Source organism: Amblyomma americanum, chromosome 1, assembly GCF_052857255.1.
Source record: "Amblyomma americanum isolate KBUSLIRL-KWMA chromosome 1, ASM5285725v1, whole genome shotgun sequence".
NCBI lineage: Eukaryota > Metazoa > Arthropoda > Arachnida > Ixodida > Ixodidae > Amblyomma > Amblyomma americanum.
In genome coordinates, this window is record NC_135497.1 from 533,079,247 (window position 1) to 533,103,599 (window position 24,353).

The 24,353-nt window shown below is 44.8% G+C and overlaps 1 protein-coding gene across 2 annotated transcripts in view; it reads left to right on the forward strand.

Annotated features, from left to right (window-relative positions):
* The window catches only part of LOC144116270 (uncharacterized), a 47,257-nt gene that overhangs the window by 11,540 nt on the left and 11,364 nt on the right, over positions 1 to 24,353 (forward strand). Inside the window, exon 3 of one of the 2 annotated variants that reach the window (XR_013311811.1) lies at positions 23,741 to 23,792. The exons of the other annotated variant lie outside the window; for it this stretch is intronic. The gene's annotated coding sequence lies outside the window, so the exon portion shown is untranslated. The remainder of the gene's footprint in view (positions 1 to 23,740; positions 23,793 to 24,353) is intronic. 2 annotated transcript variants of the gene reach the window in all.

Genomic DNA, 24,353 nt, shown 5'->3' on the forward strand with positions numbered 1-24,353 from the left:
CCTGTTGCCAGTCAGATCCTTGATGATGAACTGGATCTATAACTTACTATTGTCGCCCTTCATAAGTGGGAAACAAGTCTATATGTATCCGTGGCTGTTTAAGGTCATGCTGTTCTTGCAGTGTGATTAGGCAGCTGTAACTTTTTTAGAGAATTTGTTGCTGGGCTAGTTGGTTTTGGTCCGTTCTGAATTATTTAGGGTGGAAGGGCGTCCTGTGTTTTTCGACCTTCGTCCTGTCCTTGCGCCCTAAATAATTCAGAATGTAATTTTTTAATTAATTTGTCCAGAACCGTATGGAACAAGATATGCTTCCCCCTAACCACATTATTCAACCTTCGAGGGGGACAGAGGAAAAAAAAGGAGGGGGGCTTCAGCCCTTAAGCCCCCTCGCAGTCGGAGCTTATGGTACTACTTGCAGAAGCAAAGCTGCACAATAGTTTCGCTGGGCTAAGACCTGTGCAACTTGTGTATAGTGCGTAGACCTTTTGCACGACTTTCAACAAAACCTTTTTCGTGACAGCGTAGGCAGCTCGTTTGGTCGGAGAGCTACATGTCCGCACCGTGCGCCGTAAATAATCGGGGGTTGAGTAAAAGAAATGTAACATTGCCACACAGTGCTTTGGATGGTGTCATGCAATTCAGCGTTTCGTGCAGCATAAACTTTCTAGGTATATAAGTTAGACCCTAGCTTGTGGCAGGGGTTCGAACAGACGACCTATTACCGGGGGCCTGCGTAAAAAAAGTTTATCATGGCAATTTGTGGGTCTAGTGAGTGATCAGTGTGTGACAGGTGATGAGTTGATGAAATCAATATAATTGATTAATTAAAGAAAGTAAAAATTGGAAAAGGGGGTTCATAGGTGTCAGATTGCTCTGAATAAAAAGGCACTGCTTGATGATGATAATTAGGAAAATGTAGAATGTGTAGCTGTTAATTTAAAGAATTGAAACAGTTTAAACAATGAAAAATGCTTGCAAACCTGTCTAACCGCTCAGAATGGGAAGCCTAACACACAATGATATTGCGTCATACCCGTAAGGGGCAGCTTAAGTGGCCTCTCCATGTTTTTTTTTTTGGGGGGGGGGCAGTTGTGGAGTATGCATGGGTGGCATTCAATCCTCATTAACCTCATCTCTTTCTTGCGCTACCACCACAGCCCAGTGTTGACTATGGCAGCGCCTTTGGACTTATCTGGAAAGGGGCTGTGCAGAAGAAATTTAGTCCTCGCTGTGCGAGAAAGAACGCGCAGTTTGTCTTAATTTCTGTTGTTAATAATATAAGGCTGCTTCTGTATCAGTTTGTAAGCAAAAATACACTTCCGCATCAGTTCCTACTTCACGAGTCCGTATCCATTGCAAGTCAAAACGAGCCTGTAGCCGAGCACAAATCCGAGAAACAAATAAATATGGCGGAGTGCGTGCATGAAACGCGGAGTGTACTTCGACCTGCTGCTTAACAGGCATAGCCATCGCTAACGTGTAGAATAGTAAGCGAGAGCGATAAATGACATTTAGCTACCGATTCGAGAGAATTAGGGTGCCAAGAGGATCGAATGCGAGTGATTGATGGCAGCGGCATTTTTGAAGTGAGTTATTCAGAACGCAAAACACTCTTCTTAATTAGCATGCTGGTACTCAATGTGCGGTGTTTGTTTTCATTGCTTACCTGAGGCGGGATATACTTTCGTACAGGTTCGGTCATAATATGGAGCATGCGTTATACACAGACCAGCTATTGCTTGTGGTGCGATCGCCTAAATACAAGCACAAGAAAAAGCTTATCTTCTCTACAGTCGCCGCGAGAAAAGTTACACTTTGAAGCGTGGACCTTACTATTTCGGCCGCTCCTGTGCATGAGCCTTAAAAGTTTTCGGAACACTAAAAACACGAAAAACGTGCAATTCCACATCGCCCAGAGGCCCAGCCAGGTAATGATAGTACAGCCTGCAAGCTAGATGGGCACAAGCACCTTTCCCGGAAACCTTGGGCTGCTTTCCAACTTGTTTTTATTGCACGGTGCACATTGCTCAAGCGCTCTGCACAGGGGTGACGCAGACTGTGCACTTTGCAGGTGGCACAGGGAAGTACAAAGCTTATCCTTGAGTTCGTGACCGCTTACTTGTACTGCATAGCGGTCGGGCTTCATCATATTTCTGTGTTCCAAAAACCTCTGCGCTATGCTGTTCACCAGTTGAGGAGTCTGCCTTCTAAAATGGAGCTAGATGACGCATCTTTTGTCCTTGGCGTTGGTCTTCCGTGTATCTGTTCCTCGCGTGCTGCGGTCGGTTGTCGCTGTGCGCGCTATCGTTGCTTGTGTGCAAAATTGTGACAGTTGTGTGCGTGACTTGTTGGATTGCTTGGGAAAAAAACTGTAGCTGTGCTTTTGTCTGGAGAGTGTCATTTGCACGTGGTGGTAACTATATTTCGTCGACAGAACGGATTTGGTTGATTCTAGTGGGCTTCCAGAGTACACGAAGTGGCTGTTCAATCAGGCCCTCCGGTGCATGCTCTAGTCGTGGGGTCCGGTCTTTCCATTCCCAGTTCCAAAGCCCATTTGACGGCCTGCAGTTGAGATGGTGGGTCCAGGCTGGACGCTGCATCCTCCCAGTCTTGCTCGTTTAAGAGTTGCCAACCTTTCTTCAGTTTCAAATTGTTGCATTCGAATGAAATGTGGTTTAAATCTGCTTTTGTGGCCCGGCAGAGCTTACAATAGGGGGTGTAGACCCCTGGGGAAGCCCTGGAATATGGTGGTTTGGAAATGTGTCTATTTGCAGTTTCCGCCATGCCACCTGTTGATGTATGCTAAGGCTTTTTTCAGTCGGCGGGAGCATTCTTCTGTTGTTTCTATAATGTGTATTTCCGTAGTAGGTGGTCAGGGTCTCTCTGGCCGACCGCAGGACCGGCTCTTGCATTGCCAGGTTAGCGAAACGTCGGGATAAGTTGCAGGCCACCTCATTCCCGGGGTACAACGTGTGGGCTCGAACCCATATGTTTCTAATGGGTTTTGTGTTAAGATATTGCTATTTTAGGATTTGTCTGACGGGCTGTCCAGAGGCCGATGTTGCCGCGTAGAGTGGCAACGATGGGTTTGGTATGACGACAAGAAGCTTAGCCGTGGATATGAGGTTTGTGTTGAAAAGAAACCAACCCTTCCAGTGTGCCTTTGATTCTTAGCTGTAGCCTATCTGACTTGATGCTTACAGAAGTGATTTCTGCCTTTAGGGCATTCGTGATGGCAGTGTTGGTGACATTATCAGTCTTTCGTGAGGTCGAGTGCCAGTATTGCTTTAGTAGTGGCGTTAGTGTGCATATTACATGTTCAGAAAGATTGAGCATTATAGCTTGCATACATAGGTTGGGTTGGAAACCCGTCATCATGTGCGGGAAGAGTTTGTGCTTGTCCATGTGGTCCTGTAAACTAGATAGCGCCACACGCTCCAAAACCTTCTGTAAGCATGAGGTTAGGAATATGGGCGGGAGGTTGGTTAGTGAGTTTCTTGCCAGGCTTCGGTATGACTAATAGAAGTACCTTGGTGTGTTTCCGGGTGTCTGGCAGCCATCCATCTTTCCAGCAGTTGCTGTACTCTGTGATCTCCTGAATAGAGTACTTGTCTAGGTTGCAGAATATTTTGTTGGTAAGCTCATATGCTCCTGGTGCAGAGGATGTTGTAGTTTTCTGCATGGATGCTATTACCTATGGTATTGTTTTGTCTTTCTCATTTTTAGGATTGGGGTTGCTGCTGTAGTTGCGAAGAGTTTTTTTTTAATTTTGCATAGGTGTCGTTTCTGCATTTTCTTGATCATCTCTTCTTCATTGGGTGGGCTTTCATGCAGTTTGTGTTACTGTTACCTGGGTCTAAAATGTATCTTAGATTTGTTCTCATTATTGTTTCTCGAGCATGGCTCTCGATTTGTCTCTCTAGTTTGGCTGTTCTAACCGTTAGTTCTTGTTGTGTTTGTTTCAGCCATCTCTTTTGTAAGCTGTTATGTGTCTGACACGTGTAATAACATACTATCAGTGGCTTGGTTTTCTGCTTCTATCCCTATAGTCTTTGTGGTGTACTCTGCATCCTTCAAGAGTCAGTGCACTCTTTTTGTTTTTCAATCTTCTCGCCATCTGCATTGCATTGCCTTCTTTCTTATCCCAGTTTACCACTCGTGTCTCCCTTCTTGAGTGTGCTGCTAAGTAATGGTCGCTTCCTAGGTTCTCATTTATGTTTCTGCATTGTGCATGTATGATGTTTTAGCATAGGGTCAAGTCCGGGCATGTGTTGGCTTGCGCACTATTTCCTATCCTAGTTGGCACTAGCAGATACATCACATGTGTAGCCATTGCCTTGAATGTGTTGCCAGAGGCTCATTCCTTTATTTAAAATTGTTCTGTAACCCCATGCCATGCGTTTTGCGTTGATACTATCAGGGGATTCGTTTTGGTTGTTTTTCTGGCTTCGTTCATGGCTTTCATTAATATAGGATTCCGCTTTTGGGGTTGCTATATATATCTAGAACGGAGTATGGGGCCTCGTTTCTTTTTTTGTGCAATGAGCTCAATCAGGGGGTAGCGTGCTCCGTTTAATTCTGTGTTGTGCTGTATTGTCGTCATATTTCTGTGGACCAAGACAGCCGTGAGTGGTCTTCGTTCCTTAGCATTTTCACGTTTTACGGTCGTGAACTTTTACTTTTTAGCGTGGAAGCACTGCTGCACGAGCAATCCCAAAAAACCTGAGGGGACTATAAAGCCACAACTTATTTCCCTCGAGGGATACTGGTAACTGCCATTTATTATCAGAGTTGCCGTGAGGTGGAAATTTTCTTGCCCCATACCCAAAATCGAATTAGGGCATTATGTTCATTGACTTGGAGTTAAGTATTAGACAAATTCTCTTTCTACATTTTTAGAGACGTCGGTAGCCTTTACAGGCTGCCACGTGCTGTGGTTGACCCTTGGTCTAGGATGCCACACCTGGTTGCTGCCGTATTGGCTTGACGTACGAGAAACCTCTGTGCATCTCCTTCCTCGCTGGGCAGCGGGTGCTCCCACTGTGTCACGTTTGTGTAGTCTTTTTTCATATACAACTCTGCATGCGGGCAGGTCCATATTACATATATGACTGTCGGTTAGCTTGCACCACGGGCATTTGTCAGTGTATTGTGCAGGGCACATCTTTTGGAGCTCATGCAGGTGTGCGCAGGTGCCTGTCTGCAGCCTTCTCTAATCTACCACCTCTTTTGGTTAGTTTTTTGTGCAGGGCTGAGTAGCACTTCCATCAGCCCCTGCAATAATCTAGGATGTCTCAGTATGTCGGAATGGCAGGTTATATGCTTGGCCCACCCCTCAAAATTAACTTCGCCCAAATCGAGAATTGAGTCGACCCGCTTTCGCACGTCTTGATCGATTTCACTGTGTTATATCCTAATCATTTTTTACCTTTGTTTCTTGTAGCCTTTTTTCTTTTGAGAGGGTTTCAATGTGTAGCTGTAGGTTCTCCCGTTTTCTGCAAAGTTCCTACAGTTCCATTGCCATATCTCCACCAAGCCCTGCTCCATAATTGGTTTTAAGGAAGAATATGGGCTGTGCTGTGGGATGACATAAGGCTAATTGAGTAGCTGATGGGCAACTTCAATACCAGGGCAGGCAAGAAGTAGGCAGGAGACCAAGCAGGGGGAGTGGTTTGTTAATATGCACAGTACACAGGTCTCTACCATTTCACCTGCGTTGAAATGTGACCACTGCAGCCAGGGTCGAATTAGCGTCCAGCTGAGCTACTGTGGCTCCATGTTGCTGTAGTAGCTTGTTGGTTGCATTTGCAAGGACTTTTACTTTCCTGCTAATGCGTTGACCTGATCTTGTTTTTATGTTTGCTTCTATTTCCTCAAATCTGCTCGTTGCAAGCATGGTGCTGCCTTTGCTATTAATGTAGTATGGTGAAGTGGTACATGTGTAAATCTAGTCCATGGAAATAAATGGAAAGTCATCCCCAGAGTCGTGGATTTATGCCGGATGCTTTTCTTTCTTTTGGCAGACTGCAATTTTGCAAGGTTGCATGCTACAGGAAGGCCCCAATCAATAAGACGGCGATACCACAATTGCAGGTTTATTAAGCACACTCAAGCGCTGTGGTAAGTTTTGACACTCCAGGCACACAGGTCTACTTTGTCAATATTCAGGCTTTTGTAATGCAGTCATTTAAGGAGCACACGAAGGCACTCTCTCCCCCACAGTATCATCATCATCATCAGCCTTACTACACCCACTGCAGAGCAAAGGCCTCTCCCATGTCTCTCCAATTAACCCTATCCTTCGCCAGCTGCATCCACCCTTTGCCTGCAAACTTCTTAATCTCATCCGCCCATCTAACTTACTTTCTCTTGGAACCCACTCTGTTACCCTTAAAGACCAGCGGTTATCTTGTCTTCGCATTACATGCCCTGCCCAAGCCCATTTCTTTCTCTTGATTTCGACTAGGATGTCATTAACCCTTGTTTGTTCCCTCACCCACTCTGCCCGCTTCCGATCTCTTAACGTTACACCTATCATTTTTCTTTCCATGGCTCGCTGCGTTGTCCTTAACTTAAGCTGAACTCTTTTCGTAAGCCTCCACGTTTCTGCCCCGTAGGTGAGTACCGGTAAGATTATGCTCTTGTACACTTTCCTCTTGAGGGAAATTGGTAAACTGCCACTCATGATCTGCGAGAATTTGCCATATGCGCTCCACCCCATTCTTATCCTTCTAGTTATCTCCCTCTCATGATCCGGATCAGCTGTCACTACCTGCCCTAAGTAGACGTATTCCGGCACAATTTCTAGGCTCTCGCTGCCAATTGTGAACTGTTGTTCCCTTGCTAGGCTGTTGAACATTACCTTGGTTTTCTGCATGTTAATTTTTAGACCCATCGATCTGCTCTGCCTGTCTAACTGGTTGATCATGATTTGCAGTTCACCTCCTGAGTGACTCAGCAAGGCAATGTCATCAGCAAATCTCAGATTATTTAGGTATTCTCCATTTATTCTTATTCCCAACTGTTCCCAATTCAGGCCTCGAAATACCTCCTGCAAACATGCGGTGAACAGCATTGGCGAGATCGTGTCTCCTTGCCTGACGCCCTTCCTTATTGGAATTTTATTGCTGACTTTATGGAGGACTATAGTAGCTGTGCAGTTGCTATATATATCTTCCAGTATTTTGACATAAGGCTCTTCTACCCCCTGATTACGCAATGCCTGTATGACTGCTGAGGTTTCCACTGAGTCGAATGCTTTCTCGTAATCAATGAAAGCTATATACAGAGGTTGATTATATTCTGCGCATTTCTCTATCACCTGATTGATAGTGTGAATATGATCTATTGTGGAATATCCTTTACGAAAGCCTGCCTGATCATTTGGTTGATTAAATTCTAACGTGGCCCTCACTCTATTAGCGATTACCTTAGTAAATACTTTGTAGGCAACGGATAGTAAGCTGATCGGCCTGTAATTTTTCAAGTCCTTGGCGTCTCCCTTCTTATGAATTAAGATAATGTTTGCATTCTTCCAAGCTTCTGGTACAGTCGAGGTCATAAGGCATTGCGTATACAGGGTGGCTAGTTTTTCTAGCACGATGTCCCCTCCATCCTAGTATAGGTCGACACATAAAACTGCAATAAAAGTGACAAAAGAAACGTAACAGGGAACAGTAATTTATTCTGTGGGCCAGTGCCCTCCAGTACCATGAACTCTCATAATGAAGCAGTTCACCCACAGGAATTTTTAGGCTGTTTTCATCCACAGTTGGACAGCAGCTTTCACGTATTGCACTTGCAACACATTGAATGCTGAATATTAAAGAAGTTGCTTCCTTGCAGCAGACGAACCACTGGTGATGCCATGCTGCACGTCTTTGGTACGCACATGTAAGAGAGAGCCAAAGCAACACGCACAATTAGTTTAGCTGTAAGAGAGGTTCCTTTCCTTGCAAAACCACAGTTCAAAGGCGAATGCACTGGTTATGTATGTGCCCTTTCTATCTCCATCCTTCAAAGCTGGCCTGTATTGCTAACTGCATTTTAATGACAGAGTCACTATTTTCACCTGACTCAGCTTAAAGGGACACCGAGAACAACTCTATTGTTAGCAAAATCCAATATGTGGGCATTTCAAATAGTTGTTTGTCCAGCAGCAAAAGACTAATTTATTGCAGAGAGATTTGGAATCTGAGTTCAGAACGATTTTTCGACCTCTCTGACTCAAACTCTGGACTCTCTGATGATTTCACCTCCAAAAAGTGACGTGAACCATGACGTAAATGCGGACTCTGTGATTGTTGACTGCAAGCGGGGCTAGCAGCAGCCGAAGTAAAAGCAACCGCCGGCCAGACGTTGAAGGCATCTTTTGTCTCTTCGTTGACACCAGCAGCTGGTATGGATCCCGTTCCTAATAACAAAGTTTTCGCAATAAACTCTGTTAGCTTCGTCCTGCATTTCCCCAAACTTAGCCCCAGAGAGTGCACAATGCTTTTGAGGACTTAGAAAACTGGACTTCCTGGATACCAAAAGTATTGGACACTGACGAGTTGGCAGCAAACGAGCTATTGCCTCGACCTGCAGAGTGCGGTCGTATGTTACTGCTGAGTCTCTCTCTCGACAGTGTCGCTCGAACCTTGGAACCCTCGTGTTTAGTAGATAGATGGATGTCGTTGCATGTGCCGTCCCTAGTGCCGCTAACCATGCGCTCCGTGGAAAGAATCTGAAGGGAGACTTCTTGTGAGCACAATGCAGGTGCGTTAAGTGGCGGCTGTGATGTGTCTGCACTCTTGATTGACAGGAATACAGTAAAACCTCGTTGTACGTTTTTTTTTACTTGCGGGAAGAAACATATTCAAACCACCTCATTTTGAGAAATGTAACTGCTGAATTGAGGGAAAAAAACATTTATTGACAATTTCACTTTATAAAAATGCCGATTGGCATTTTTTGGCAGAAGAGCTGAACAGATCCTATTCCAGAGCTCTCTGAATGCAATCTGCGTTCGCGCTTTCTTTAGCGCGGAAGGAAATTCGTAACGCGTACAGTCCGTCGATGGCAGTGACGAAAGTAACCAAAATCTCTGCCTTGCAATTTTTGGATGCTTCACCCCGTCGCTCTCTAGTACTGTGGAAAAGCCACTGCGGCAGCTAATTGTCGCAGTGCTGCTTTTTAAGCTGCATGTCCCAGACCCGGCCAATACATATACAAGTTCATCGCTGTAGTTGATAGAAGCTTCGCCTCGTTTCCCTTATGCACCGCGAAGAAACCTCAGCGTTTCTCGTCTTCATATTGGGACCCTGCAGAAATGGCCATTGCGAACGCTAGCACGGTTTTTATTTTTTGTTCTTGATGGCGGCGGTGGTGCTTCGCCTCGTCGCATTGAGATGCCGCAAAGAAGCCACCACAATGGGTGACTGCCGCAAAAACACGTCATGTGCCCTCTCATTCGGCCTACTTGTATGTTTGCACATGTGTGCTTGGTCAATAAACGTATTATACGACCACAATTTGTCAAAAATTTTAAGCGTAGTAGCCGGGAAATCGCGTTTCTGGGAACATATTAACTGGAAAAAATAAGACAATTATAGTGTCCATGATTTTGAGGGTACGAACCGGGAATGTATCAACGAGGTTCTACTGTACTGACAAACTTCGTCCGAGGAACACTTGGAAAGCGTTTGGGTTAACTGCTGCTCCATACTTGTAAATCATGGCACATCAAGAATGAAACCACACGGACACGAATCGCCAGACCAAGGATACTGAAACTATCTGCCTGCCTCTGGGGCCACCAAGTAAAATCTGTCTTTAACTTGCAAAATTCAGACTGCCTTTTTCACTCTTCGTTGTGTGATGAAAGTGCACTAGCATTTGGAAATGACGCTTGCTTCAATACTCAGATGCGTAACCTTCATGGACATTTATCAGCTTCATAGATAGTGTTATTTTGGCGATGTCATCTCACCTGCACTTGCGAAGTTGGCCTGTAGCAACGATACCTATATTTCAGTTATAGCTTTTTTCTATGTTCCAAGAGGTGTTTTTTCAGCAAGACGTCTTTTTGTGATTAGGAGCTGGCATTCTATCAATACTAGCCAAATTCAAATTCTCCTCTGCATCCACGAGACAACTTTTCCAGAAAAAACAGCAGATAAGAATAGAATATTACAGCACGATAAAACTTTAAAAAAAACGCACTTAGTAACAATGGGCCATGGTCTGCAGCATCTTGCATTGCTCCGCTGACGAATCAACAGTCAAGAAAATGAGCTTTTTAAAGCCTCACTATCTCAAACAAACCACAGGCAGCAAAATTCGTGACATTGTAATTTCGGCTTGCAATTTAGCCTTTTATTGCTCGGAGAACGGACTTTTTCATCGAGTACGAATTCCGTGTGACGGCCCTGAATGTGGGCCCTAATGAAAGTGTTAAATCAGATTGAATTTTTAATTTTGCTAAATATACATGCAAGGCCAGCAGTGAAACTTTAAAATAGTTCACTAAGAGGGAAATAACTGTTCATGTACATAAAGGTGAGGTGTGTAATTACCAATTGTCAAGTATGTTGGAATGACTGTAAAAAAAAAGCTTGTCTTTATGCAGGCATCTTTTTGGAACTGAAGCATAAAAAAGTTACTTATTCTAGTTCATTGCACAGGCAAATATATAGGAAAAATAGGTAGCAAAAAATGTTTTTCATGAAAAACAGCTAAAATTATTTGAAACATCTATGAATGCATAAAGCAGTCGAGAGGGTTGCTATCTGCCAAATCCATACGCTGACAGGAAGATTTCCAGTTATAGTCCCATGTGAGGCAAGCCTTCAATGTTTACACATATAACTTGATCCCATTGTGGTTCAAGAATTCTAGCATCCTTCCCTTTCTATTGTTGAGATGACACATGGCACCATAGAAACCAAACATCAGTGTTGGTAGGATGTAAACTGAAAAAGTAAATGTCACAAAAATCTTCCATTTATTTTCCTGTGTGTCAAACTGAAACAGTTAGCTTTGGTTTCGCGAGACACATTTAATGCTCCAACTTTTCCTTCATGTTTGGAACGGTGTAATGGGAACATGATTTCTGAATGATTTGCAAGAAAAATTAATATTTCAATAAAGTGTGAAAAATTCTTTTCCAAAAAGGTGATGGGGCGATTCTACCCTTAGGTGTACAATGCAATAGCATTAGAGATCCCTCCCGTGATTTTTTTCCCTAGGTTTTTGCTCACAAGCCCAAATGGCGTTACGTTACTGTGTGACATGCAGGAGTGTTGCAGAAGCAGTTCCGTAGTGCCACCTGGCATGGTAGGCATGTTATGAGGACGCCACATGATCATGTGACCTCTAATGACCAATTAATTTTCGCCCCCCACAGTAGGCAAGTTGCGATAACAAATTCACGTGATCTCACTCGACCAATCAGTAATTAGATTGCGATGTCACAAGGTCACATGACCTGTCTCTACCAACCAGGAATTTTTATGACACAGAGAGATGCCACTTTCTTTGAAGAAATTGCACCTTTAAGGCTATTGAATTAATGTGCAGTTTTCAAAGCAACCTCATAACATAAGCTTTTAAGGCCAAAAATGAAATGCACATGTTCCTATCACCAGCTGATTTCTGCAAGTAAACTGCAGGGTTTGAAAAGTTTCTTGAGATTAGACTACACCGCCATTCACTTTCAACAGGGTTCTTTATGTGTGTGCGAATTATGAGCTTGAATAGAGTGGCTGGGAAAACTTTGAAATGCAAATTTTGCAGCAGTGGATGAGTCTGTTGCAGAACCATTACCAACAAAGCCAGAATGGTCCATAAATTAAATTTTTACCATGAATGAAAAAAATCTGCAATGAGCAAAACTTGTCAAGACTATGATAGAAATCCATACGCTGTCCAATTTCAATTCCGCATTAAAAATCGCATGAAATAAAATAAGCTGCAGTGAAACCTTGTCAATAGTGTATCAGACTTTGTGACCGCTTAGCAAAACACTGGCATACAGGCAAAAAATTTTTGGGCGCATGTTTTTTTCATTTGGAACCATGCTATGTAAATAAAATTGTATATACGAAGACATGGCATTCGCTTAAGCCTGCTGATAATTTACGATTTTTTCCTCATGCCGTTTCGATGTAAACGCTGCATGGCAGCAGTGACATATGCACATACATGATGTGTCCAGTTCACAGAAGGCATGCAAAAAATAATCGTTCAACTATTGGGTTGGCTTGCGTAACAGTTGATGTGAGGTGAAACGAATAAAGCAGTGACCATACTGCAGTTTTTTTCATGCCTTGCGCAACCTGAGCGCCTTGTGTACATCACAGCGGTCGTTTAGAACTTGAAACCAGAACAGCGAAAAAAGGCAGTTATAAATTATGCACCGCTTGTTGCCGCAGTCCGTCTGCATGGCCATTTTTCAGTGTGCTGCGCATCATTCGAAAGTGAGAAAACAAATCAAATTTAGTTCTGTACTCTTTCAACACCATGTGTTTTCAGTTGGAACTCTGTTCTAGCAGATTTCTCAGAAATCGGGTTAAGCTTCATTTCTTCCCAAAACTGCAGCTTCTGGAAAATATAACTTGCCACAACACAACGCCAAGAGCACTGCACAGGTATTAGTGGATGCCTTGTACTTGTTATAGAACTGCATTTTTAGCGCATGGTGTAACCTGAAGTTGAGTTCGAACAGTACATTTTCAAAGTGAGAGGCCTAGACAAGGTAGTGTCCAGCGTCATTGTATGACCACTACCAATGATAATGACATGTTGAGCCAAAAGCTGGAACAAAGCAGCCAAAGGAAGAGGAAAGGCCAGCAGGGTCTCCATGGCTGCTGCATTTCCTGTGGCATTGAATAAAGGTTTAACGAAACAAAAGCAAGCAGTGTCCTGTGCATCCTGTCGTTTGTTGCTAGGAAAGAAAAACATGCACTAGATAGAGGTAATTTATCATTGTTGGTAACAACACAACATTCCTAGCTATAAAACTTGAATAGCCCGCCCTGTACCTAAGTTTGAACATTAAGTTTGAACACTCCATGTTCAAACTTACGTAATGCCTCAATAGAGGCCTTTAAGGGTAAAATAATGATGGCGACCTAATGTTTTTATCCTCCGAATTCTGGGCGGGGTGGGGGACGAAAACAAAGGGCCACCATTTTGCTGGATGTCCAAGGGTCAGGGCGGACACGGGTGGATGAACTGCGACGTGTCGCTGGCATTGCGTCGAAGGAATCGGTGTAAGGGAGGCAAGTGGTAGTAGGAACAGAGAGGACCACAGGAAGACACCGGTGCACTCCTGTCAACAGCCCCAGGAACTTGGCAGCAGCAGGAAAAGCCATAGCCAGGACCCGTCGACGACATCCTGAAACGCCGTAGGCTTAAAAGGGCTCCGAATAAAGTTTTGGCATACCTACGATGTTAAAAGGTGCTGGTCACAAATATCCTCCGGCTAAAATTTTTTTAATGCGTTTTGTGGAAGCTGAGTTATCTGTAGACAAAATTTGAATTAACGCATCTTCGCACCTTTCTCCTTTCTCTCGTCACTTTTTTGCGCGCTGAAATGTTGGCACGCCTCTGTCGGTCCCACCCACTCGGTGGGAGAGGGGGCGGAGATTCCGGCCGCGGCCATGGGAGGTGCGTGACGTCATGGCAAACCAATAAAAGACCTTTGCTGCTGACTTAACGAGCTTGGGTTTCGGGCGAACACGCGGCACCGCAGGTCGCCGCGAATTTTAAATATATTGTAAATGATTGGTCCGCTTTTGAAGTACTGTACACGGCATGAACACTCGGTGGCCGGTACTATACAAAATGCAAGGCGCTATTATAAGCAAGCTCAAATACCCTTTTCAGGAACCTTTTAATGCAGACAATCCAAGGGAGCCTCTCGGCAGCACGATCCCTCTGCCGATCGGTCCACAGGCAGAGGCTCTTTCATTTTTATTCTTTTTCATTCCTCACCATAATTTATGTCCATCGGCTGCCACCTCCACGTTTGAATGGGGCGCAGTAGGCTTGCATCGGTGGTTCAAGGGAGGTCCACGACAGCACGGACCTAGTGTCCGATGGCTGCCACCTCCATGATTGGATCACGCGACCTCCGCTGCGCTGTCTCCCTTCACAGCTCGGCGACACCACGAGTTCCCGAGAATCCGCAGGGACATTCCCGCAGGGAGATGATGGTGAACAGTGCTTCACCACGGACCCGAGCACCCGCGCTTCGCCGTGCGTGGCATCGCCATGTCCGGGGAGACGGTGTTCCTTGTGGTTGAGCCGATGCCGAGTGTGTGGACCTGTAAGGCCTCTCGGCGAAGGCAATACACCACTTTGGCCCCAGCTTCCTGTAGACGGCACCTCCGGCCTGACCCAACTGGGGGAAATCTGTAGTCGCCTTTTCCTATCGTCTCCTCTATCTTTCACTTTCCTACCCCTTTCGCACAACTATCCTTCCTCCTACTCACTTCGTTTTTCCTGGCAGCGAGGGTTAACCTTGTGTGACCAACCACCGTGAGTTGCGCCATATTTGATTATAGTTAAGGTGTACAGGTGGCGTGGGCACGCCTTCCTTGCAAATTCCTGTCTCGTCGCTTAGTTGGGCTCCATGGTGGGTGGCTGGCACCATGACCGAAAAACTTAATTTTTTATGGCTCCCCCACTTTAAAAACAAGATCGCTTTCTCAAAAGAGGGCAGAACGAGGAAGACGACTTCTTTCAAAAAAGAAGAGTAACTTTTCCAAAATATCACGTGATCCACAGTGAATAAAATAAGCAGGCAAGAATAATATCCCCCTTCCTTGTGTCAATCTACTTGACAGAAACATTAGGCATTGGCTATAAGCTCTCAAAAATGGCCAGCGGCGATTTATTGCTTGAACTGTGCGACAATGTCCAACACTTCAAGTTCTTTAACCTAACGTCCATAGCGGAAATCCCTGTCTCCGTGACTTCTCATCGGTCACTTAACACTGCCCGAGGCGTAATATCCGAAAATGATTTTGTTCACATCACCGAAAAAGAAATGCTCGAAGGGCCCACCAACCAAGACGTTATAGATGTCCACCGAATCAAAATTCAGAAGGACAATAAGGAAATAGACACCAAACACTTGATCCTTACGTTCAACACCAGCACATTGCCCGACACAATTGACGTGGGATATTTGAAAGTTAATGTAAGACCATACATACCCAACCCTCGCAGATGTTTCAATTGCCAAAGGTTCGGCCATGGCTCACAGAGTTGCCACGGTCGCAAAACTTGCGCAAAATGTGCTTGGAATGATCACCAGTCTGATGAATGTGACGCAGCCCCGCACTGTGCAAACTGTGAAGGAGACCATGCTGCATACTCCAGGGCGTGTCCGTCCTGTAAGAAAGAAAAAGAGATAATCACCATAAAAACAAACGAAAACATTTCATTTAAAGAAGCGAGAAGGCGTTTTGCGCTTACAAACACATTCTTTTTCACAGCAAAACAAAATTTCGCTGATGTGGTGCGCAGGAGCGTAGCACCACACAGCAATCCGACACCTGCCAAGGCCGCTTTCACAGATCCTATGGCAGGGCCATCGACGCCCCAGGCAGGGTCAGCGAAAGCTGCCCTGTCATTGCCAAAGCAGGGAGCGCCGGTCCATGGGTCGGCATCCCGCAGGACTTCCCCTGTCAGGGGAGGCCTGAAACTAACACAACCGCAGCTGCGTGGTCCTCCAGCAGTTCTGGCAAGGTGATGGATATAACTCCCAGTCCGCCTGCTTTGCAGCGGCGGAACAGCTCTCTTGAGCGAAAAAAAGACAGGCCCCTCATAACGGGCCCATATCTAAGTAAATCCCCTTTCATTTCCTCTCTAAAACACAAACATGCCTTTTTTTAATTCAGTGGAATTGTAGGAGACTTATGCGGAATTACAGTGACATAACACATATTTTAGGGTGAAAGTTACCCGTAGTTTTATGTTTTCAGGAGACCAATCTTGGTCCACAACATGTGCATATCATGAAACATAAAACTTTTAGACGCGATCAAGAGCAGGCAAATCGACTCTTGGGAGGCGTTGCGATTGTCGTTCAAAGCGGCGTCCCTGCTCAAGAGATCAAGCTCATTACAAAACTTGAAGCGGTTGCAATCAGCATCATCACCTATAAAACACTAACAATCTGTTCAGTATACATTCCTCCACAATTTGCATTAATAGCCCATGATCTACAAGAACTGATAGATGAACTTCCAAAGCCATATCTGGTAGTTGGGGATTTATACGCCTACTCCCATTTTTGGGGAAGCGAGCGCTGCGACTCTAGGGAGCAAACCATCCAAGATTTTATTCTCACAAACAATATGTCTTTTAAACATGGAAAAGGCCACATACTGCTCTCCAACTTCAGGCAATGTGAGCTGGTTAGATTTGTCTTTTAGTTCACCATCTGTTTTTAACGATTTTAAATGGGACGTTATCGACAACCCATATGGCAGCGATCACCTTCCTGTATTAACAGTTTGACATCAGCACCAGAAATCATCCCAACTAAACCGCGACATTGGAAGCTGCATTTAGCAGACTGAGAAATTTGAACACAGGCCAATTTAGAAAATATAGCTTTAGAAAACCTCAGCATCAACTAAATGTTCCCGAATTGCATAATTACTGCCGTACACTTAGCTGTTCCTCAGTCTTCAGGAGTGGCGCGGCAAAAACAGTGTGGTGGACAAAGGAATGCAAGGAAGCAAAAAACAACAAAATAAAGCTTGGGGCAAATTTCGCAGATACCCTACACATAGAACCTCAAGCTCAGTACGTCAGTCACAGTGCTGAGAAAGCCTCATGGCAGACTTAAATTTCTTCTGTAAGCTGTCAAATAACAAAAAAAATAAGATTAACATTTGTCCTTGAACCCCGCGAACTTGATGCCCATCAATGCGGTTATAAAAAGGGATGCTCAACAACAGACCATTTAGTTCGCCTCGAAAACAATAAGAGAAGCTTTTATACACAAACAGCACTGTCTTGCTGTTTTCTTTGATATGGAGGAAGCGTATGATACAACCTGGAAGTTTGGTATCGTCCGCGACCTTGGCGACCTAGGTATCCGCGGTAGGATGTTAAGCTGACTTCCTTTCAGACCGCTCATTTCAAGTACGCCTGGGATCAGCTCTGTCCAGGAGCTTCGTTCAAGAGAATGCGGTTCCTCAGGGATGTATTTTAAGCACGACATTGTTTAGCATAAAAATTAATGACATAAGTAAAATAATCCCAAAGTCCATCCTGTATTCAGTGTACGTTGTAGATCTTCTAATAGCATGTACATCCTCAAACGTAGCAACATGCGAGAGACAAATACAGTTGACAATGAATAAACTAGTGACATGGGCAGATCACTACGGTTTACAGTTTTTCACACAGAAAACAGTAGCCATCCTTTTCTCGCTTAAACGAAGCATACAAGCTGACCCTTTTATACACCTGAACGGAACACGGATACCTGTCAAAAAAGAGCACAAATTTCTCGGTACAACTTTTGACAAGAAACTCAATTTCCTGCCTCATATAAACGCACTGAAAAAGAAAGCCTCCGGATCCCTAAATATACTGAAAGTACTGTCACGTAAACGTTGGGGTGCTGACAGGACGTCTTTTACAAATTTATCGCTGCATGGTACGCTCCACCTTAGACTACGGATGTATAGTTTATGGGTCAGCGAGGCCTTCATACCTGAAACGACTAGATCCAATACATAATTTAGGTTTGCGTCTTCACTCTGGTGCTTACAGAACGTCAAACATAACTAGTCTGCATGTAGAAATCAACAAACCATTGCTTACAGATAGAAGCACCATGCTCACATGCTCATACATTTTAAACATCCGTTCACTGCCCAAACACCTATGTTGCCCAATAGCCGCAAAGTGCCCATCTAGAACACTGTTTCACAACAAACCGCTCGCTATCAGGCTACTCATTCTGTGTATTGAAGAGATGTGCCAAAACCTCGGCGTACTAGATACATTACCGAACATTGCTCGGAGACGAGATCCACTGCCTGCATGGTCCAATTTTCCTGCAATCTGTGATCTCACTCTTACACAGTTTCACAAGAAACAAACTCCGCAACAACATACAGTACAAGAATTCCTTGCACTGGAAGAAAAGTACAGTAGTTTTATACAGATGGTTCAAAAACGGACGTTTACATAGGAAGTGCAGTGGCCCGAGGGAAGTCAGAGAAAACAGCACGATTTCCACAGTGCTCATCCATCTTCACTGCAGAATGTTACGCAGTCTGTGTGGCCATAGAAAAATAGAAAACGAGAACCTTACCAACAGTATTATTTACAGACTTCCTCAGTATACTTACAGCTTTTCACTCTAGAAATGCAGTCACTCCGATTCTTGGTGACATCATGCACAAGATAGTAACAGCCGCAGCTCGAGGACAAAACAAAGTTCTGCTGGGTTACCAGTCATGTCGGAATAAGAGGCAACGAGAGGGCAGTTACTGCACTGCTAAAGCTCGTGGGAAGGAAATAAAAAAAGTTAATATACCTTTTAAGCATTGCATAAACTTGGCACAGCGTGAATTAAGAGAAAAATGGCAGTCGGAATGGAACGGCGAAGTGAATAACAAACTACACTTGGTGAAGCCAGTTTTAGGTGAATTTAAATCGTGTGCACCAGGAACGTTTTAAGGAAGTGATTTTATGCCGTCTCCGGATATGTCACACGCACCTTACGCATAACTTCCTGCTAACAAAACAAGGCAAACCTATTTGCGAATGCGGAGTTGATCTTACGGTCAATCGCATTTTATTTTCATGTGTGCAACTGGAAACACTGAAAAAAAAGTATTTAACTTAATTTTATAATGAATGCATTCCTTTTCATCCAGCACTGCCCTTAGATGATAATGCCATTGTTAACATACATTATGTTTTTAGCGTTTTAAAAGAAGCAGCGGTGCTTAAAAAACTAAATCTTGAACCACTGGTTTGCTTTAATACATGATGCACCTCAGCGACTTTCTCATTCCTGAGAAGGCTGAGGCTTTTTATTTCAGATTCAGACCATTTTATTTCCTTTGAGTTGAAAGTGGAAGGCGAGGCAAAAGGCATGGAGCCTGGCAAGGCCTCGGCTCCCATCTTTAGTTCGGAGCAGTCAAAACTTCAATACATTTGCAGGGATTTCTCCTGATGAAACGGTGTACACATAGACATAAAATAAAAAGTACATATGAACACAAAATGCTGGAAACCATGTGCTCGCAGAGGTGCGCTGCCTTTTGGGCCAATAATCTGGCTGCTTTTCCAGATTTTTGTTTGTAGCAGTGCGCTTTGCTGCAGATGGCTGCTTATCCGGAAATTGCTTTAGCGCCTGTCTTATCTCATGGACTTTATCACGAACTCTTCTTGTGCTGCATCGCCTGATTCCTTGTTCGCTAAGTCTTGTAAAGCAGCTCCAAGCAAAGTACGGATGTTTTCAATACCACGACTTTGCGGCTCAGGAATTGCATCAGCCTGGATGCTGTCGAGAAGTGTCTGGGGCTCATCCAGAGCGAATGAATCATTTTCTGTTGAAGTCGAAGGAAGAGCTGCGCCTTTTTCAGTCGATCCCTGAGCGCTTGAATTGTTTTTTTTCACGCTCCCATTGAGCAACTACATGCATATGCTTACACAAACTGAAGTGCTGCTTGTAATCCAAGCATACACATTGTAAGGTGTAGATACATATGTTGCATTGTTTGCAACTGTAGCTGCACCCTTGGCATGATGTGCTGCCCTTTACTACAGTGTGCTTAAACTCTTTCAAAGATTGCGACTGCACCAGCCACCATCCATCAGGTGATTCACTCACGCCAGATTGAGCGAGCTCGACACCTGCGCGGTGCTTCTTATAGCAGTCTGCTGTCCGGTGGCTTGCCATGGGCCTCACATGTGAAATGAGCTGCTTGATGAGCCGATCATTCGTAAATTCCAGTAAAGTATGCAGCAATTTGTCCAGGCGCTAGCACTGCTTTCTTCGCAAATAAATAGCTTTTAGCTCATTGTGCATAGACTCTATGTGATTGTCGTGAGGCCGGTACCTTGCCTATAGCAATGCGCCCACTGCTCGGGATGCTTCGCATAAGACTTTTCGAAATACTCCACAAAGTCTTTGCACTCCCCCACAGACTAAGCCGCCAGATATTTTTGAAGAAGAGCCTGAAATTCTGGTACGCTTGGGCAAGCCATCAAAGTGTGCAGAGTGTCTGACCAGTTTTTTTATTTTCATCGCCACTAACTTTGCTAAGTTTGAAGGTCCAACTGCGTTTTACGTGCCAGGTGCAGAGCAAGCGTCTCTGAGGAATCCCCATTACCTTTTGCCAAGCATTGCAATATGCTGCTGCATCGTCAGACATGAAGGCCTCGCAGCAAAGTGCCTGACCAAATACTATCTTTTATTGCCTGAAAAAACTGAACCATACTTTCTTCCGATGTGTTTTGAGAGAGGAGATAAGCACAAGGTATGTCTGACCAGTCAGCCGCAATTACGAGCACTGCCATAAGCAGAAGCCCATAAGAATTCGTACCATGCGTCGTGTCAACACATACAGCCTTGGTGCTATAGTGCAGAAGCATTTCCATTTGAGTGCAAGTCATAAGGGCCATGTTAAACTCTTTGATGTCTTTTCGTGAGAGCCACTCGTTATCAGCATACAACAGAGCCGAATCTGTGCTTTCCTTTAGATCATAGATCCACATCTGCATACTGACAAAGTCATCGGGATCTCTTTGCTCCTCATTTCCAATTTGGTACTTGTACTTTATGTTATATATATATATCTTTCGTAGTCAAAGTATGAAGCCTGTCCAATGCAACTCCAGCAAATGAGTGTGCATCTGCAAGAATCCTTCTAATGGGGACTCCTATACCGATCTTTTGTGCTATGGCAGCCACTTCAGTGGCGGACAAGCGCAGGTGTGTCACACTCTTCTCATAGCCATATTGCTCAGCCTGGTATTCAACGGTTACCTTTTCACCATCCTGAGTGACAACCATACCAGCAAAACAATGTTGTTGCATTTCACACTGCCCACTGCCTTTGGCTGCCGTTTACCATGTCCAGACTGCACAGCTACTCCGGTACGGTGGCACTCTAGGTACCTCTTTGTCGCTCCAGAGGACAAACGCGTCACCCCCCTTTGCGATGAAGTGCGCTTGCTCCTTCCTTTCAGTGTTTTCCTTCCAGGCTTGAAATTTTGCAAAAAAATATATATATTTATGCAGAGATCACACAATGAGTGCATTTGATCTGCTATGTTCACAACCATTTACATGACATTCTTCAAGCCTTAAGGCAGCCAGCTGTAGGCTTTGACCAAAAAGCGGAAGTTAGTCACTCTCTACACGACACAGCTACTAAATGACTGCTCAGACTACTTTGAAGACAGCACACTGCCACGATGGCTCGATAGTTATGGCGCTTGGCTGCTGATCCGGAGGACACGCGTTCAATCCCAGCCGCGGCGGTCGCATTTCGTTGGCGAAGTTCTAGAGGCCAGTCTACTGTGTCCGACGTCAGTGCACGTCAAAGGACCCCAGAGTGTCCCTCATAGTCCGAGTCACTTTGAGATGGTAAACCTCCATGAACGTAAAACCCAAACCACTACCAACACTTACACTTCACTACTGTCACCAGCCTAAGCTTTAAAAATGGTTCAGTGCACTTTTTAAAGCAGGCGTCATGCATTTTATAAATCCAGCAACCTGTAAATAGCCTACGAAAGATCAACACTAATCCTGAAAGGGCACATTATTACGGTATACCACCTACCGCTGTGTAAAAATCGAAGATTACCATGCCCAGTCTTCAATGTGTTTACACTGCATGCATTTATTTCATATTCACTTGTCTTTGATTTCATGCATCAGAAAGACCACTCCCGATATAAGGTGAACAGTGGGGCTTGTTGATGCATGATATACTGGTGACAACAGCATCTAGAGGATGGAGGATAAGGGACACAGCACGCTCTCTGCACAACACAGCTCGAGGGCTTCAGACAAACCTCCTTCCCTGTACACAATTAACATATTCCTTTATGCGTGCATACACAAACAAAAACTAAGAACATGCGATTCTTTCTCACCTGCAATGTAAGAGAACTGAACCGTGCTGCGTCTCGCCATAAAGCCATGCTCCTGCTCGTGGTGCTGCAACAGTTCACGACGGTGGAGAAAAGCATTACAGCAGAAGTCACATGCGAAAGTTTTCTCACGAGCTGATGAGCTCGCAGCTTCGGGGTGCTTATTTCGCACATGCCTACTTTGGGATTTTAGAAAAGCAAATTCAGCTTTGCACACAGGGCACAGATACTTATCTCGCGCTGGTGACTCAGCAGGTGGTGAATTTGGTACTTCCATTCCAATGAGGCCACGAGGCGGCAGGCACAATGCTCACAGCACTGAAAAGAAAACATTAAACAAAGGACGCGCAACTGCACTGACAACAAAACGTAAAACAAAGGGCGCGCAACTGCACTGAAAACAAAGCGTAAAACAAAAGACGCACTACAGCGCGCGCGCTACTGCGCGAACTAGCGAGTGGACAAGAGCACTGAAAACAAGACAACAAAGTACGCGCAACTGCGCAAACTGGCGAGTATAGAACGAGAGAATGTGACTCAAACGCAATTGGCGTAACAACTACCAAAGAATCCCGGTGCACCTCAAGCGCAATTAACGGCGATGTCCTCGCCCTTTGTCCTAACCTAGGCGAGGTAAGTAACCTGACCGCGTAACGGCAGGCGGCGTGTCTCTGCGGTCCGACAGATTCAAATCTGTGCCTGTGAAATGAAAGTAGTCACGTGATTTGACACAACTAATAACAATGTATCCACAAATTCAATTCACATAGAAACAGATCATAAAAAATGTGTTTTAAAATTCTTAAACTTTGTACTGTACTACAATCATATCCAAAATTTTTATTAAATGAGAAACAAAAACAAACAAATCTTGCTAGGGACAGAGAATTCTAGGGAGGAACCAGAGCTAGGGACTGCTGGGGACGGACTGAAGTAGACACAAAGAAAAAGGCCGGTTCCGGGCTCTGTCTAGAGGGGCGTATTAAAAACCGAGCTGAACCCGCGAGGCTCCGCCATCTTTCGCCACGGCTGTTGAAGGATACCTAGGTTCGGCTCGGTTGGGGATATCCCTAGCCGTCCCTGTTTTTTTGTGCCTGTTGTGTTTTGCTTAATAATAAGCTTCCACAAACGTGCCTAATTATAAACTTTTAAACCTTATTTCAACCTTATTTCAACATTTAGTTATTTTTTAGACTATAGTTCAATTACATTTACCGTCGGCGCGGTGGTAAATGCGTTTACCACGTGACCATGCTCAATTGCCTTGTCAAGGCCTTGGCTCATCGCCATTGATCCTAGCTGGTCACCGAACGATCTCTGTGAGCAGATTTTCTCTTACCCGGCTGCTGTTTCTATCGCCAAGATGGAAAACCAAAGTTCAAGCAGCGCGGAATGCCTTGCTGCGGGCTCCGCTGAACAAGATAAGTATCTATGTCCGGTGTGCAATGCTGCGTTCACATTTGAAAGTGCACGGAGGCGGCACGTGCGAAAACAGCACCCTGATCTCGCCGACTCGTTGGTTCCCAATTGTAGTGCTTTGTTTGAATGTGATGTTTGCTGTAATGTTGCGTTTCCCCACCGTGGTGGCCTCTTGCGGCACCACGAACAGGTCCACGGGTTTGTGCCGAGGCGCATCAGGCTTGAGTTCTCTTCCTTAACAGGTGAAGTATAAACGAGATCTCCATATTGTGCAGGCACCGTTTTCTGTCATGGGGTTGCGGTATAGGAGGTATTCACTGAGGCCGCACTACCAGACGGCGCGTGCGCCGCCGCGGCAAACGCGCCATGCTTGTGGTCGTTTCACGCCAGCTCGCGCAGTGTCACGGTACGCCGTGAGGTATCCGGCCTGAATTGTTAGTGATCCGTAACATCTTTGCACGTTGTTAAATGCGTCAACGTCCACTTTTCTTTGCGGAACGCTTATTGTGCATAAGGTTTGCAGCAGGATTCTGTACCGTGATTTTACCGAGCTGCCTGACGCGACTCGACAGCAAAAGTGGCCGGCTGCATTGCACGCAATAACGTACACGACTTGCAGCTTTTAATATCAGTTCATAACAGTCAGCTACTCGTGCAGGACACATCGTGGATAACACAGCACATGATTAATCAGCCATATTCCAAAACATGCTGCAGAAACACGTATTGCTAGCGGCTGTAGTCCACGAACTGCTGAAGCCTCATTGTTTCAGCAGAAAGGCAAATTGCGTCATAGCTGCTTT